The 15,609-nt window shown below is 40.3% G+C and overlaps 1 long non-coding RNA gene across 2 annotated transcripts in view; it reads left to right on the forward strand.

The window, feature by feature from the left end:
• The first annotated feature begins 500 nt into the window (after positions 1–500).
• The window catches only part of LOC103013745 (uncharacterized), a 45,562-nt gene continuing 30,453 nt past the window's right edge, over positions 501–15,609 (forward strand). For both annotated transcript variants that reach the window (XR_009009804.1, XR_449628.2), the window contains exons 1-2: positions 501–742; positions 13,863–14,100. This is a non-coding gene — a long non-coding RNA (uncharacterized LOC103013745). The remainder of the gene's footprint in view (positions 743–13,862; positions 14,101–15,609) is intronic.

Here is a 15,609-nt window from a genome sequence, read left to right on the forward strand (position 1 = left end):
CGATTGGTCAATCCTGGCTCCTTTTCTCCAATCAACTGGTTCCGCGGGCCCCTCTTACGCGGGACCGCCCCTTTGCCTGGGTTGCTCTGGTCTCTAAGGGAAACCATCCAATGAACGTCAGCACAGAACACATCCCTCCTTGCGGAGAGGTCACGCGGAACCACTTCCGGATCCTAGAGCGCGCTTACTCCGTGACCAGGGGGAAGCGGTAGCCATGGCAACGCGTTCTTCACCTTTCCCCTGTCCATGCGTGGGGTCACGTTGGGAATGATTCCAGTGCGACTTTTCGCAGTCAGCTTTCTATCTGGCAGTGCTTCTCGGAAAAGAGACACACGTGAGAAGTTGAAAATCCCCCGGCGCACTTTTCGATGGGGTTGGTGAGGAACTACAGTTCCCGGCATGCAACGTACTAGGGGGAAACACTGTAGTGCATGCTGGGAATCGTAGTCTTTGGTCAGCTGCGTAGTTTGGCCCTTTCTTCTGCCTTTTTCCCAGCGCGTCTTTGCGGGAACTCTGCGCTGCGTGTTTTAGAATTTACATCTCGTTCCCATTGCCGTAGAAATTTGTACGTATTCCAGACTCTCTAGTGTACACAGCCTTCAGAACCTAGAAAGCCGCCAGGCCTTGGCCGAGGCCGCCCAGCGTTCTGGGGGTCGGCCTGAGTCCGGCCCAGCGTCCGGTTCGTGAACGCGCCTTTCCGAATCTGGCTTCTCGTGCGTCACGTGGGCAGCCGGAGCCTCTGGTACGTGTGCACCTTTCACAGCCGGAATCCCAGGGCTTCTGATTCGATTTACAGAAGAGGGTAGCGGGGCTTTTTTTTTTCCCCTTCCCTTGAGGGAAATCGCGAGCAACTTTGATGCCTTGACTCCCTCAGGAGAGTTCAAAGGCGGTGAACCGGTGGTCCCAGAGTCCCTGCTGTAAGTCAGGTGAAGAGCATGGTATTAAAGTCCAGTCTAGCACAAAAAAGAAAAAAAAAAAGCACTCTCAGTTTGACGGGGGCAGGAGGATACACCTGCAGATCTTTGAAAGCAAAACCTGTGGGACTGCAAATGAGAGAGAGAGTACAGCTTTGTAACTTCATAGAAATACAGAAAGACATAAAACACCAGGTGTCTTTCGTGTGAGGGAAGTCCCTCACCCAAAGCTTGGGCCTTTGGAAATATTTTCTATGGCTCTTTAGCCTTTACAGACCCCCCAGCCCGACCCGCACCCCGTTTCCACAAAAACACTGCCTTCCTTACTGCTTCCTACAGGTTAATTGAACTTCGAATTTGTTTTCAGATAATCATCCGAATTCCTGAAGACAAGCTTTTCAGTGACAGGCTATCGTATATATTTATAACTTCCCCTATTGAGGTTCGCCAATCTTAATTCTGTGGTCAGCACTGACACATTGTGGTGGTGCCTTATTTACATCTGCCCAAATTACCTGAATTTGTTATTAGTAAGAAAAGGGTAGCTTACAAAGCTTTTGTTTTACTTCTGTGCTTGCTTTTCTTTTTTTTTTTAAAGAGTTACTAGGGTGTGAATTACATTCAGAACTCTCAAATAATTGCATTTTTGTGTTTTAACTCTCGTTTATTTTTTCTTTTTAGAAAAAGATGAGTTCCTTCACTATTCTGCATTTCACAACATTTCTTCCCCTTTTTCTCTAGCTCTGAGCAAGTAAGCAACCAGTTCTGAAACTGCAAATTCCATCTTAACTGGTCAGTGGTGGGTAGTTTGCGCTGCACCTGAAGGGAACTGAGAATGAGGCAGGCCCTCCAGAATAGATGCATTGCTTGTGGGTAGATGTTACTGCAGATAACGGTGGGAATGTATGAGGCAGGCAGAACACAAGACAATAGACTGGCAGAAGAATATGGCTGGTTGTGGTCAGGCTCAACTCTGCCCCTTTAAGACATGATCCCTGGCTATGCACCCTGTGAAGGTAATGGGCAGCGTACCCCGTTCCCAGCCTTGCTGTTTCTCCCCTGTAGTCTCCACCTCTTCTGCCTTTTGACCTATGATTGATCCTCATGTCCCATCTTGGCTAGTTCCTCCAGAACTTACACTCCAGATTGTTTTTAAGCTCCTGACCTTTGGATCTGATTCCCTCGCTTCCTAATTTTAATTTTTTCCTTTTGACATTATATGCCCATGACTACTACAGGGAATAGCTACCTTTGTTTTTGTTATTGTTGTTGTTGTTAAGCTTTTTCTTGAGCACAGCTAACCCCACTAGACAGCACCCTCCTTTGCAGTTGAACTTGGGAGAAAACACCAGCGAGGCAAAGGGGTGCCGTTAGGAACAGTGGATAGCTCAACTGGTAGACAGGTGTAGTCCAGCAGCGAGGAGTCAGGGAGGAGGCAGACTGGGAGATCGAGGCAGGAAAGCAGTTGGCATCGGAGAGCATTGAGGAATGAGGCTGAGCCCCAAGGTCAGTTTTTTGGTTGGTCAGTTGGTTCATTCATTCTTTCATTTATTAATTCAGCAAGTGTTGAGGACCTGGTATGTGCCAGGTATTATGCAAGGTGCTGGCAATAGAGGGGTGAGCAATATTGATATGGTGTCTGTGCAGAGCTTGAACAAATATTAACAGTGGAGTTGCAGCATAAGTGCATGTATCTTATTTAAACCAAAGCAAAGATATAAAAGAATGACTGCAAAAGAATGTGAGGGAGCTTTTGGGGGTGATGGAAATGCTCTTGATCTTGATTTTGGTGGTGGTTAAAACTCATCAAACTGTATACTTCGAAAAGAGTGAATTTTGTCATGTAAATTATACCTCAATCCAAGAAACCCTAATAGCAGCCATTGATTTAAACAACAAAACACTGAAACCATTTCAGTAGGAAGGAGGAAACAGAGAGAGATGCCAGCTATTGTCAGTATTGTCCCACACTGTTTAGGAGGGTCTAAGAAAATTAACTGAAATTAATTTTAGAAAAGTTGAGGTTTTTTTATTTTGAAATCCCTTCTCACTGGTGAAATGATTGCCTATCCAGAAACTCAAGAGACTCTAGCTAGGGGAAAACATTACTGACTATAAGAAATATGTGAACATCAATAGAATTGCTCTAATCTTGTAAGAAACAAAGAAATGGAAATTTAAAAAATTTCATTCATATTAGAGACCCAAACCGTAAAATACTTAGGAATAAACTTGACAAGAAAGACATAGCTCCAACATGAAGAAAACCATAAAATCTTATTGAAGAGTGTAAAACAAATGGAGAAGTTGGGTCAAGTGCCATACCCTATAGGGTATTATTTACTGCTATGTAACAAATTACCCCAAAACTGTGTCGTTTAGAACAGTAATCATGTATTATCTCACAAAGTATCTGTAGTGGGGAATCTAGGAGTACTTAGCTGGGTGGTCCTGGTTCAGGGTTTCTCACGAAGCTGTAGTCAGGATGTCAGCGTGGGCTGCTGTCATCTAAGGCTTGGCTGGGTCTAGAGGATCTGCTCCCATGATGACTCACTCATAGGTAATGGCAGGAGGTCTCAGTTCCTCACCACACGGACTTCTCCATTGGGCTACTTGGGCGTGCTCACAGTATGGTGGCTGGCTTTCCCCAGAGTGAGCGATCCAAGTCAGAAAACAAGGCAGGAGCCATGATAACTCATGACCAACGTCGGAAATCACATACTATCATTTCTGCAATAACCCTACTCGGTGAGAAGAGGGGATTACACAAGGAGGTTAATACCAGGAGTCAGAGATCACTGGGACCATTTTAGAAGCTGCCTGCTACCGTACCCTAGCTGCAAGGGAAGCTGAGAAAGGTTCTAGCTGGCATCTTCCGCTTCATTTGTGAGGAGTGGGCTCATGAAATGGGGGACAAGAACCAGAAGTGGGGATTTCCCCCCAAATAGGAAGGGGATTCAGGTGTTGCACAGTCAAAAAGAATGCTAAATGTTCACTACGTGTTTGAATAGACAAACAGAACAGTGCAGCAAAAGAGAGAATCCAGAGATAGATTGTTTCAACGTAATACATGATAAAAGTGATATTTCAGTTTAGAGGAGAAAGGATAGTTTGTTTCACAAACGATGCTGGCCTTGACTGGTTATCCATCTAAAAAATAAAGTTGACACCTATCTTACATCATATAAAAAAAGAAATCCAGTTTAGGAGAAAATAAGAAAGCCTGTGAGTGCACACTAAGAATGGGGGAGACCTACTTAATCAAGATTGAGCATCCAGAAAATACAACAGAAAGCCTACAGTGTTTACCAGGCTCCTCGCTGGTGGGCCCGGAACTCCAATTTTTGTCCTGCTAGCACTATCACCGTGGGGCTGCTGAGTGTTGCGTAGCATATCAGCCTTGTGCTGCTTTCTAAGAATATTAGCTCTGCATGGTGTAAGAATCAGCAAGCATTTTGAGGGGAAAAGCAACAGAGAATGTAGGGTTCACTTCTTAACCCTTCCTTTCTGGAATCTTGTCTTCTCAAATCCTGGTTGCCTGAGTAGCTGTCTGATGCCTTTAAATAAATCCTCAAGTATCTTATCCAGCTTCTCTGTTCTGGCAGGAAGGTTGCTCTGCTTTGAATTGTCCTTCATGGTAGAATGTGGAAGTAGACGTAGGTCTATATAGGAGATGTAGATGTTCTTGGTCCTATTTTAATATTGGGGTTCAAATATTGGATTTCAAAAATCCCAGTATTTCAGCTAAGACATTAAACAACCATAATTATTTCCTTATCATTATTGGTAGTTTTTCATCAAGTAATTAATATGGTGTTTAATGTTTCCAAAATGTGGAACTTGTATTATTTTAGACTAGAGAACAGTAAATGTGTTTCTAAATATTTAATGTAATTGTAACTACAGTTTACATTAGTTTACATTATGTCTTCTTTTTGACTAGTTTTAACCCCAAATGTGGATTATTTGTGATCTCCCTAGGCCCTGCCCCAACTCACACCACGTTACCCTGCCTGAGAGTTGACTATGGGTTTATAAAATGGTTACCTGCATTTGCTAATAAAATCTGTGGGTGCTGTGACTCTTAACATGCAATCAGAGAGTTTAAATTAAATTCACCTGTGGTCTTGTAGTTTACATTTTATTTTCTATTACTTAAAAATGAACATCTCCCTAGTCTCTGCCTTAGAAAAACAGATCAATTAAAAAATATATGTCTGGGACTTGCCTGGTGGTGCAGTGGTGAAGACTCTGTGCTCCCAATGCAGGGGGCCTGGGTTCGATCCCTGGTCAGGGAACTAGATCCCACATGCATGCCACAACTAAGAGTTCGAATGCCTCAACTAAGGAGCCCATGAACCACAACTAAGGAGCCCGCCTACTGCAACTAAGAGCCAGTGCAACCAAATAAATAAATAAATATTAAAAAAAAAATATATATATATATGTCCAATTGTCCTCTGTCAACTTTGGACACCAGCAGAGCACAAGAGGAGTTGAATTTCAAATAAGAGATTTGTTAAATTTTAAATTGTAATAAATTTGATATTTTACATGATCCAATCAGCCATGTTGATGATAAGTTACATTAGGGACTTAATAGGAGTTTTAGAGCTGGAAGAAGTCTTAGAAATCATGTAGTTCCACAACTCACCCTCTTGGTTTTGAATTATAAAAGTAAGATATTTTCGTGGTTTAAAAAAACTCCAGTTGGTACAGAAAAGTGTAAGATAAAAGGTAGAAGTTCCAGGTTCTCCCCACCCCATTGTTCCCATTCTCTAGAGGTCACTACTGATAGAAGTTCCTTATGCATCCTTCCAGAAATTGTGTGTGTGTGTGGGTGGGTGTGTATGTGTGCACGCATGTGTGTTTGTGAATGTACATATGTGTGTAATAAAATTAAAAATGAAATTCTTAATTTTTAAAAAGATGAACAATACACATTAGCTTATTCCATTTAATAGATCTTGGATGTCTCATTTTTTAAAATCTACTTCCCTATTTGATAGGCACTTGTTTTGTTTCCAGTTTGTTGCTCTTACAGTCAGTGCTGCAGAGAATGCTTTAATCTGCACAGGTTCTTTATTTGTGAAAGTTTATCTGGAGGATAAACTTTTAGTTTTGGAGTAGTTAGGTCAAAGAGTATGTGCCTTCAGAATTCTATGGATATTTACCAATTCCTCTGGGGGGCGGAAAAAAGCTGTACCAATTTATGTTCCCATCTCAAGGCTCCTCCCTTTCTTTTTAAAAAAAGCTAAAGAAATTTGAGGTCCAGAGAAAAGAAATGCGGTCTCAGAGTTAACTATTGGTAGAACAAAGGCTCCTCCCTTTCTTTTTAAAAAAAGCTAAAGAAATTTGAGGTCCAGAGAAAAGAAATGCGGTCTCAGAGTTAACTATTGGTAGAACAAAGTGGAACTCATATTTTAAACATTTCTTACATTGCTCTAGATACCACGTACCTCTTGGCTACTTGAAAAAGTTTGAAAGGCTTTTTAAAGAAATTTTATTTTTTTATGTGTATTATGAAAAAATTTGGAAATTAAAAAATTTTTTAAAAAGATTGAGGAAGAAAATTAAAATAACCCATATGCCTTAACTAGATACATCACTATTAGCATCTTGGTGTCTTCATTAATGTTTAATATATACATTTTTAAATTAAAATTGGAATCACACAATCATAGTTTTGTAACTGTCTTTAACTTGCCAATATATGGTAAACATTTTTCCATGTAAATATTTTTACACGATATCTTTTAATGGGTGTACACTATTTCATGTCATGACTGCCATAATTATCGATTTATTATTGTTAGCCCTTTAGTTTACCAGTCTTTAAACCATTATAAATATTGCTGCACTGAAAATTCTTAGATGTAAACCCTTATAGACAAATAGAACAAATTCTTAAGATTGAAATGCTTGGTAAAGGTATGTGACTTGTGTTTCAAAGGGTTGTGGTACTGACAAATTACACTCTAGGAGAGTTGTACCAATTGACATTCCCACTGATTTACACTTTAAGCATAAAAAGCTTTAAAAAAAAAAAAAAAGAGAAGAAAAGCGAAGTAAAAGTACAGCCTGGCGTTGTCAGAGTAAAATTACTAAAGTTAGATGCTGTGGTTATTGGGGGCGGGCTTGGGGGTGGGGTATTTGAATATAGAAATCCCGAAGCCTTAAAATATTGAGAGAAATCTCTGAAAAAAAGCCAGAGGAACTTTTGACCAGTTAGTAGATATTCTTACAACTTCTAGTTCTCAAGTGCAGTGATAAATAGAGTGATAACGTTTGAGGCTACTTTATGGTAAAATTTGAAGTCAAACATTTGCAATAGAGGTAATGTTAACACTGACAACAGCAGTAGGAATAGCAAACATTGACTGAGGACTTCATATGTACCTTGCAGATTCTAAAATGTAAACTAAGCCGTGATAACTTGCTTAAGAAATTGTTGAGAAGTCTGTCTCTTTCCCCTCCCTCCCTTCTTCCCTCCCTCCCTCTTCCTCCCTCCCTCCCTCCCTTCCTTCCTTCCTCTTTCAAGAGCAGGGGACTTAGTGAAGAGACAGTGAAGCAGGTCCCAGAATGGAAGGAAAAGCTAGACACCAGGCCTCAGGATCGACGGGACCCAGGGTAGCAATGGGCGTCCAAGTGGCATGGACACTCTCTAGGGTACTGCAACAAGATGCCTCAGCCCTTACTAGGGAATGTTCTTTCTTAAAGTGTCCACCTTAGCAGTGTTAAAAGAAAACAAATTTTTATTTTAAAAAATGTTTATTAGGTGCTTATTATGCAAAGTCTCATTTAATCCTGCCACATGGGTGTGGTCATTGTTTCCAGATTTACAGCTGCAGGAACTAGTGTCAGAGTGAGATCTTGGGGCAGGTTTTATATGACTCCAAAGCCCATGCTCAACCTCTGTATCCCCGACAATGTGGGAGATGCCACTTTGATACCACTTGCTGCTATCAGGTGGGCCAGGGACAAATATTAAGTAACTTTGATTCTCTGGCACAGACGTTGGACCCTTTCAATTTTTTTTCGGTGTTTCTGATTATACCAAGAGAAAGTCAGTTTGGTCCAAGTTTGTCTTAAATGCCTCTCTAATAAGTACATGTTAATCTACTTTCTCCATAAAAAGAGAAGTGTATCTAAATAGAATTTATTCAACACTGTTTGCTTTTTAATGCATTTATTTTTATGGATACTATCTATTTGTGACATGTAATAAGGGTTTTGCACTTACAGTAATAATGAAAAGTTTCTAGTTAAATTTTTTGACTTACATTGTTTTAAAGAAAAATAAAAAGTCACGTCCTACTTTTCTTTGTCTTCTTTCCACTCCAAAATAACTCCTTCTTCTATTTAGGTCTCCTCTGTTCCTCTCCCCTCTCCCCCCACCATTAATCCCCTATTTCTGCAAAAACTGGGAGGGTTCTTTATCAGCAGTTGTGGAGCAAGTTGTGGAATTATTGTTTTTTCATTTAAAATTTTAATTATAAAATAATATAGCTATAGTTATTATGATTAGAGAAATGGATTTGCCTTAATCTTACCATTCTAACACAGCTACTATATCATTTTTCTTTCCTGTTTTTACCTCATGTGCATTTGTTCTAATAATGATACTTAACATTCATTGACTATTCGTTATAGGCACTGTTGTTAGCATTTTGCAATCCAATAACTTGTTTAATCTTCTTAAGCATTTTATGATATAGATTCTGTAATCCCTGTTCTGCAGATGAGAAAACTGAAGCATGGTGAATTTAAGACACTTACTGTAAGGACTTGAATCCTGGGAACTGGTCTTCTGAACTTGGACCTTTCACTTCTGCACTGTGCTGTTTCCCATATTTAGCTGTGTTTTATTAGCACTGTTATTATTATGGCTTATACTTATTTTTTCTCCTTTTCACCTAACCCTTACTTATAAACCTTTTTCTCTTGCTATATAGTTGTCAGATTTTTAAAGAATCAACTATATTTTGGTCTAATTTATATAAAATAAATTGCACCCATTTTAAGTGATCAGTTGGTAAGTTCTGATGAATGCCTACACCTAACTACCATTATAATTATGATAGAAAACATTCCTGTTGCCCTAAAGAGTTCCCTTGTGACCCTTCCCAGTCATTTCCTCCCCATGCTCCACAAGGCAACTAATGATCTGCTTTCTGTCACCATTTTTTTTTTTTTGCCTTCCTCTTCAACCCATGAGTTGTTTAGAAATAATATTTAATTTCCAAAATTTGTGAATTTTTCAGGTATCTTTCTGTTATCAGTTTCAAATATTCCATTGGGGTTAGAGAACATATTTTATATAATTTCAGTTCTTTCAGATGTGTTGAGTTTTGGTTTATGGCCTAGAATTCAGGTTGGCAAACTTATTGTTTAAAGGGCCAGATAGAAAATATTTTAGGCTTTGTGGGCCCTTTGATCTCTGTCATAACTACTCAACTCTGCTGTTGTAATATGAAATACTTAATATGAATGGAAGTGGCTGTGTTCCAATAAAATGTTCTTTATAAAAACAGGCAACAGGTGGGCCTTAGCCTTTAGGCTGTAGTTTGCTGACCTTTGGCCTAGAACCTGGTCTGTTTTGGTGCTTGTTCTATGCGCGTGTGAGAAGAATCTGTATTCTCTTGTTGTTGGGTGGAATGTTCAAAAAAATCAAGTTGCCTGATAGTGTTTTTCAGATCTTCTGTATCTTTGCTGATTATGTCTACTTAAACTACCGATTACTTGAGAGGAGTGTTGAAATCTCTAACTGTATTAAGGGTGTATCTATTTCTCCTTTCATTTTACCAGTCTTGCTTTGTGTATTTTTTTTTAATAAGTGATTGTTAAGTTTTTAAAAAAAATATCTATTTATTTATTTGATTGCACCAGGTCTTAGTTACAGCAGGCAGGCTCCTTAGTTGCGGCTCTTGTGTTCCTTAGTTGCAGCTCACCAGCTCTTTAGTTGCGGCATGCAGCCTCTTAGCTGTGGCATGTGAACTCTTAGTTGCGGCATGCATGTGGGATCTAGCTCCCTGACCAGGGATCGAACCTGGGTCCCTTGCATTGGGAGCACAGAGTCTTAACCACTGCGCCACCAGGGAAGCTCCTGCTTTGTATATTTTGAAGCTCTCTTGTTAGGTGCCTACACACTTAGGATTATTATGTCTTCTTGGTAGACTGACTACTTTATCATTATGTAACGTCACTTTCTATTCCCAGTAACACTTGTTCTGAAGTCTACTTTTTTCTGATAATAATATAGCTCCTCTAGTTTACTTCTCTCTGGGATCACACACTTCTGTACTGCCTGATGTATGTCTGAAAACAGCTAATTCATATATTTTGTCCAGTTTTCTAATTTTTTGAAGAGGATAGGTAAGTCTAGTCCCTGTTATTTTATTATGGCTGGAAGCAGAAGTCTGTAACTGTCTTTTTAATATATGTACCACTTGCCATCAGTGGCTATACTTTTATCCTCTTAGTTATGTCCTTTGCGGAGACCATTTAGTTTTCTTTCTTTCTTTTACTATTTTTTCTGTCATAAACAATGAACATCTAGTGACTATAGTTTCTCACTATTTTGATTATTTCCTTGGAGTGATTCCCAGAAAGTAGAATCATTGAGTCAAAAATTAAAAACACTTTAATATATTTTGAAGTATATTGCCATTTACTTTCCAAATATACCTTCTAATAGCTTTCCAGAATTACCAGTTTACAATTCCATAGCTATATGTGAGGTATAAATTTCACCAATATTTAGATAACTATGCGTACTTAAAAAATTCTGTATCATTGCTTACTTTTAAATTTCTTTGAATTCTGGAAAGGTTAAATATGCTTTTATATGTATTCTTGTATTATTTTTCTTTTTATCTGTTTGTATCTTTTGCTTATGTGTCAACTAGGATATCAGTATTTTTCTTAGAATAAAGATAAATATATTTGTGGCAAATATTTTTAAAGTCTGTTTGCCTTTAAGTATTTTAATTTTGATGTATTTATTTCAATGAATGTATTTATTTATTTATTTTTGACTGTGTTCGGTCTTCGTTGCTGCACGCGTGGGCTTTCTGTAGTTGCAGCGAGTGGGAGCTACTCTTCATTGCAGTGTGAGGGCTTCTCATTGCGGTGGCTTCTCTTGTTGCTGAGCACGGACTCTAGGCGTGCGGGCTTCAGTAGTTGTGGCCCATGGGTTCAGTAGTTGCGGCTCGCAGGCTCTAGAGCGCGGGCTCAGTAGTTGTGGCATATGGGCTTAGTTGCTCCGTGGCATGTGGGATCTTCCCGGACTAGGAATCGAACCTGTGTCCCCTGCATTGGCAGGTGGATTCTTAACCACTGCGCCACCAGGGAAGTCCCTAAGTATTTTTAAAATGTAGTTATTATCTATTCTTTTGTGACTTCTTCTACAGCTTATAAGTTTTGGAAGTCCTTTCCAGGTTTGATAAATATTTAATTATGTTTTCTTTTCATTTAAAACTTATATTAAATTCTTTCATTCAACAATTATTTACCTGTCACCTACTCTGAGCCAGACCTTATACTAGGTGTTGGGGACCTGGTAGAGACCAAGATAGAAATTACTACCTCTGATCATTTGGGAATAGGAAAACGTGGATATTTTCAAGGTCTGATAATCTAATTCTAGCCTCCTACATGGCAGGTGAAAAGTCTATTAATAAAGTGTCCATGATGCCCATTCTGTCATCTTTTAGATTTTGTTTGTGTGAGATTAAATTAAATTAATTTTTTCAAATTGTCGCCTATTTATTACAGTATCATTATTGCATAGGTGTTTCGTACCCATTGATTTATGGTATCTTCAAGACCTAGAGTCTTATCTCTATTATATGGAGGCAGTATAATGTATGTGTCCTGGAGTCAGGCTGACCTGTTTTTAGATCCTAGCTCTTCACTTACTAGCCAGGTCCCTTTGGACACGTTGCTTATCCTGTCTGAACTTTTGTTTCTTCATCAGTAAAGTAGGGTGGTAATATTATCTATCGTAGGATTATTGTGACAATTAAATGCAAAAGGGTTAACACTTTTTTTATTTTTTAAATTTTTATTTATTTTTTATTTATTTTTATTTTTGGCTGTGTGGGTCTTCGTTTCTGTGCGAGGGCTTTCTCTAGTTGCGGCAAGCGTGGGCCACTCTTCATCGTGGTGTGCGGGCCTCTCACTATCGCGGCCTATCTCTTGTTGCGGAGCACAGGCTCCAGACGCGCAGGCTCAGTAGTTGTGGCTCACAGACCTAGTTGCTCCGCGGCATGTGGGATCTTCCCAGACCAGAGCTCGAACCCGTGTCCCCGGCATTGGCAGGCGGATTCTTAACCACTGTGCCACCAGGGAAGCCCTTAACACTTTTTTAAAAAGGTAATGTATTATTATATTCTAGTCAGGTGGTCTTGATGGAAAATTGCCCTATACATGATAACACGGTATGTTTCTCTATAGGTGAAAGCAACAAACAACCAATAAAGCAACATTTGGCATGGAAATAAGTTGCATCAAGAAAAAGCTCGTAAAGCTAAGTAGTTTTCATTGAATATTTTGCTTCTGAGCAAGGTGCAAGCATATCTACATCATTGCTGGAGGGCGTGTGTTTTTCCATTAGGTCAGTGGAATTGAATTCCCAGTGCATATAGGTGAATGGAGTGTCGTATGAGCCTGCACAGCTTAAGATAAAAATGATCACAGTAAAAAAAAAAAAAAAAAAAAAAAAAAAATGATCACAGTACTCCATCAGATTCTTAGATCCAGACTTCTTTGCCTCTCAGATGCCAGGTGCACTACTGGTCTTGGCCCTTATTATATTTTGATTTGTTCCTCTTGTCCTGACCTCAACTTCATACCTATTTTCATTCTTGCTTCTGGTCCAAGTCATGGGTCTTGGCTTATTCTGTTGCTGGATACGCTAGGCTCCTTTTCTGCATTTGCCTTCCTTTTCACACTCTTAGCAAGTCCCCTTGCATAGTTTTCAGATTCACAGGGTGGCAGAAGGAGCAGGTAGCCAATGGAACACTGGGAAGGTGGAATGGGGGGCTGAGGAAAAGAGGGAGAGCCTTGTATCCAGTGCCCACTCATCACCCGTGGTTCTCAGCTCTTCCGCAAAAGCTTTGGGGAAACAGAGGAGCCGTGGACTTCCTGTAATCCTAAAAAAGAATGTGTTTTTTTCACTCCTAACTTAAACTAGATTGTGTCTCAACTCTGATCTGTCCATTGGTTGGCATCACTCACCTTCAAATATCTATAAGAAAGAAGGCATTTTGGGGAAAGATTTCTATCTGTTTATAGCGAACATAATTAGGGGGAAGCCACAGAAGCAGTGGAAGTCAGTGGCTGCACCAGGATGAAAATTGTTTTGTTTTAAGGGTGATGTCATCTCTGAGCAAAGTGAAATGAGCCAGGAGGCAAATGAGAATGTAGACAGGTCTGCCCAATTCCTTTTAAAGCCCCAGAAACCCATTCAGCCTTACATCTGCTCGACCCTGGATGATTTTCAGGAAGAGGAGACTATTTGGCAAACTACATCTTCCCTCAGCTGAGCGAATTCTGTGATTCCCGGGGCGCGTGTTTCAAAGCTGTGGACCTGACGTGGTCAGCGTTGAAGGCCCAGGCGCCCTTACCCTCCAATCTATTTAGACAACATTTTTGTCTCCACTAGCAACATCTGAAGCTCTGTCTGGACTGCGTGAACAGCTGCTTTCCCTTTTTTATCTGCTTGCTGGGTCAGACATATGGGGACTTTCTCCCTGACTACTCACCTGTCATGTTCTCCAAGGCAACTGACTTGTCAAGTTTATCCATAGTGGAACAGAATCTCTATGTTGCTGCAAAAAACTGTTATCCTTGGGTCCTGGAGAATCCCAACCGCAGTCCGATGGAGTTAGAGATCGTCCAAGCAGCCTTTCTGAATGAGTCTCAATTTCTGTATTTTTACTTTAGGACGGGAACCATGCTGCTGAAGCCTGTGGACGAGGAAACGGAGGAGATGCTGTCCGCAGGCTTTCTGATCAACGATGAGGAAAAATTAAAGGCTGGAAAGCTTAAGGCCAAGATTATTAGCAAAGGGCTACCTGTCAGGTTGTACAGAGATCTCCATGAGTTGGGTGAGCCTGGTTCTCAAGGACTGGTTGGTTGTGGTAGAAAAACTACCCAGCCGCGTTAATGATGGAAAATACAGGTTAGTAAATGTGGAGAGAGCTAAGTCTGTTGTCATAGGTCCATGTGTTTTGTATGTCTTCCTTGTGAAAGGAATTTTTAAATGGTTGAAAATACTCCTTAAACATTTAAAATTATTACCATATTCCTGTAACGTGCATTTCTTCATTTGAAGATTTTTGAAACTGAGAGCAAATAGTGGGTCATGGAAGAGGATTTAGGAAGTCAAGGAGCTCGGAGAAGACCTAAGATATCTGGCAGTTAACATGTAGATACAGAGCAGAGGTTCTCAACCAGGGCTGATTTTGCCCCCAGGGGACTTTTGGCTACATCTTTGGTGTCACATTTTTGGTGTCACAGTTGGGGGTGTACTACTGGCATCTAACAGGTGGAGGTCAGGGTCACTGCTAAACATCCTACAGTGCACAGGACTGCCCCTCATGATAAAGAATTTTCCAACCCAAAATGTCAATAATGCCAAGGTTGAGAAATCCTGATCTAAAGAGGAGAGAACTTTTATTAATTGTCAAGTGCTTTTTGCATGTTATCACGTTTAATCTTCAAGGTTTAGCCCTGCAAGGTAGGTGCTGTAATTCCTGTTTTACCGATGAACAAATGAAAGCTGCTGTGTAGCAGTTAAGTGACTTACCTAATGTCACTTCACCAGTGAGGGATCATTCTAGGATTTGAACCCAAGTCCTTTTGACTCCAAAATCCATGCTCGTTTGCCTTCACCCTTACTACTCAGAGAGTAAGTGATCCATGCACCAGTAGCCTCGGCATCACCTAGGAACTTGCTAGAAATGCATTCTGGGTCTATTGAATTAGAATTTGCATTTTAATAAAGATGACCAGGTGAGTTGCAGGCACATTAAAGTTTGAGAAGCACTGCCTGGCATCCTGTTGCCTCTGAATAAAATGATTACATTTATTCTGAAAATAGTGTCTCACGGACATGTACAGATTAAAAAGGGAGGAACAGGGGCTTCCCTGGTGGCGCAGTGGTTGAGAATCTGCCTGCTAATGCAGGGCACACGGGTTCGAGCCCTGGTCTGGGAAGATCCCACATGCCGCGGAGCAACTGGGCCCGTGAGCCACAATTACTGAGCCTGCGCGTCTGGAGCCTGTGCTCCACAACAAGAGAGGCCGTGATAGTGAGAGGCCTGCGCACCGCGATGAAGAGTGGCCCCCACTTGCCACAACTGGAGAAAGCCCTCGCACAGAAACGAAGACCCAACACAGCCATAAATAAATAAATTAATTTAAAAAAAAATTTAAAAAAAAAAAAAAAAAAAAAAAAAAAAAAAAAAGGGAGGAACAACATCAGAGCAGGGCAGAGATTCTTCACCTAGACAGACTTTGGGAGGGATCTGTGATGCCCTAAATTTATATGAAAAATAGAATGTTTATATGCAGATGTGTGTTTTGGGGGGTAGGAAGTTGGCCTGTCTTTGATCAGATTCTCAAAAGGTTTAATGACCCAAAAAAGATTGTGAATTACTGTTGTAAGGGCCCAATTAATGTGGGAGTG

This window comes from Balaenoptera acutorostrata, chromosome 11 (genome assembly GCF_949987535.1).
Source record: "Balaenoptera acutorostrata chromosome 11, mBalAcu1.1, whole genome shotgun sequence".
Taxonomy (NCBI): Eukaryota; Metazoa; Chordata; class Mammalia; order Artiodactyla; family Balaenopteridae; genus Balaenoptera; species Balaenoptera acutorostrata.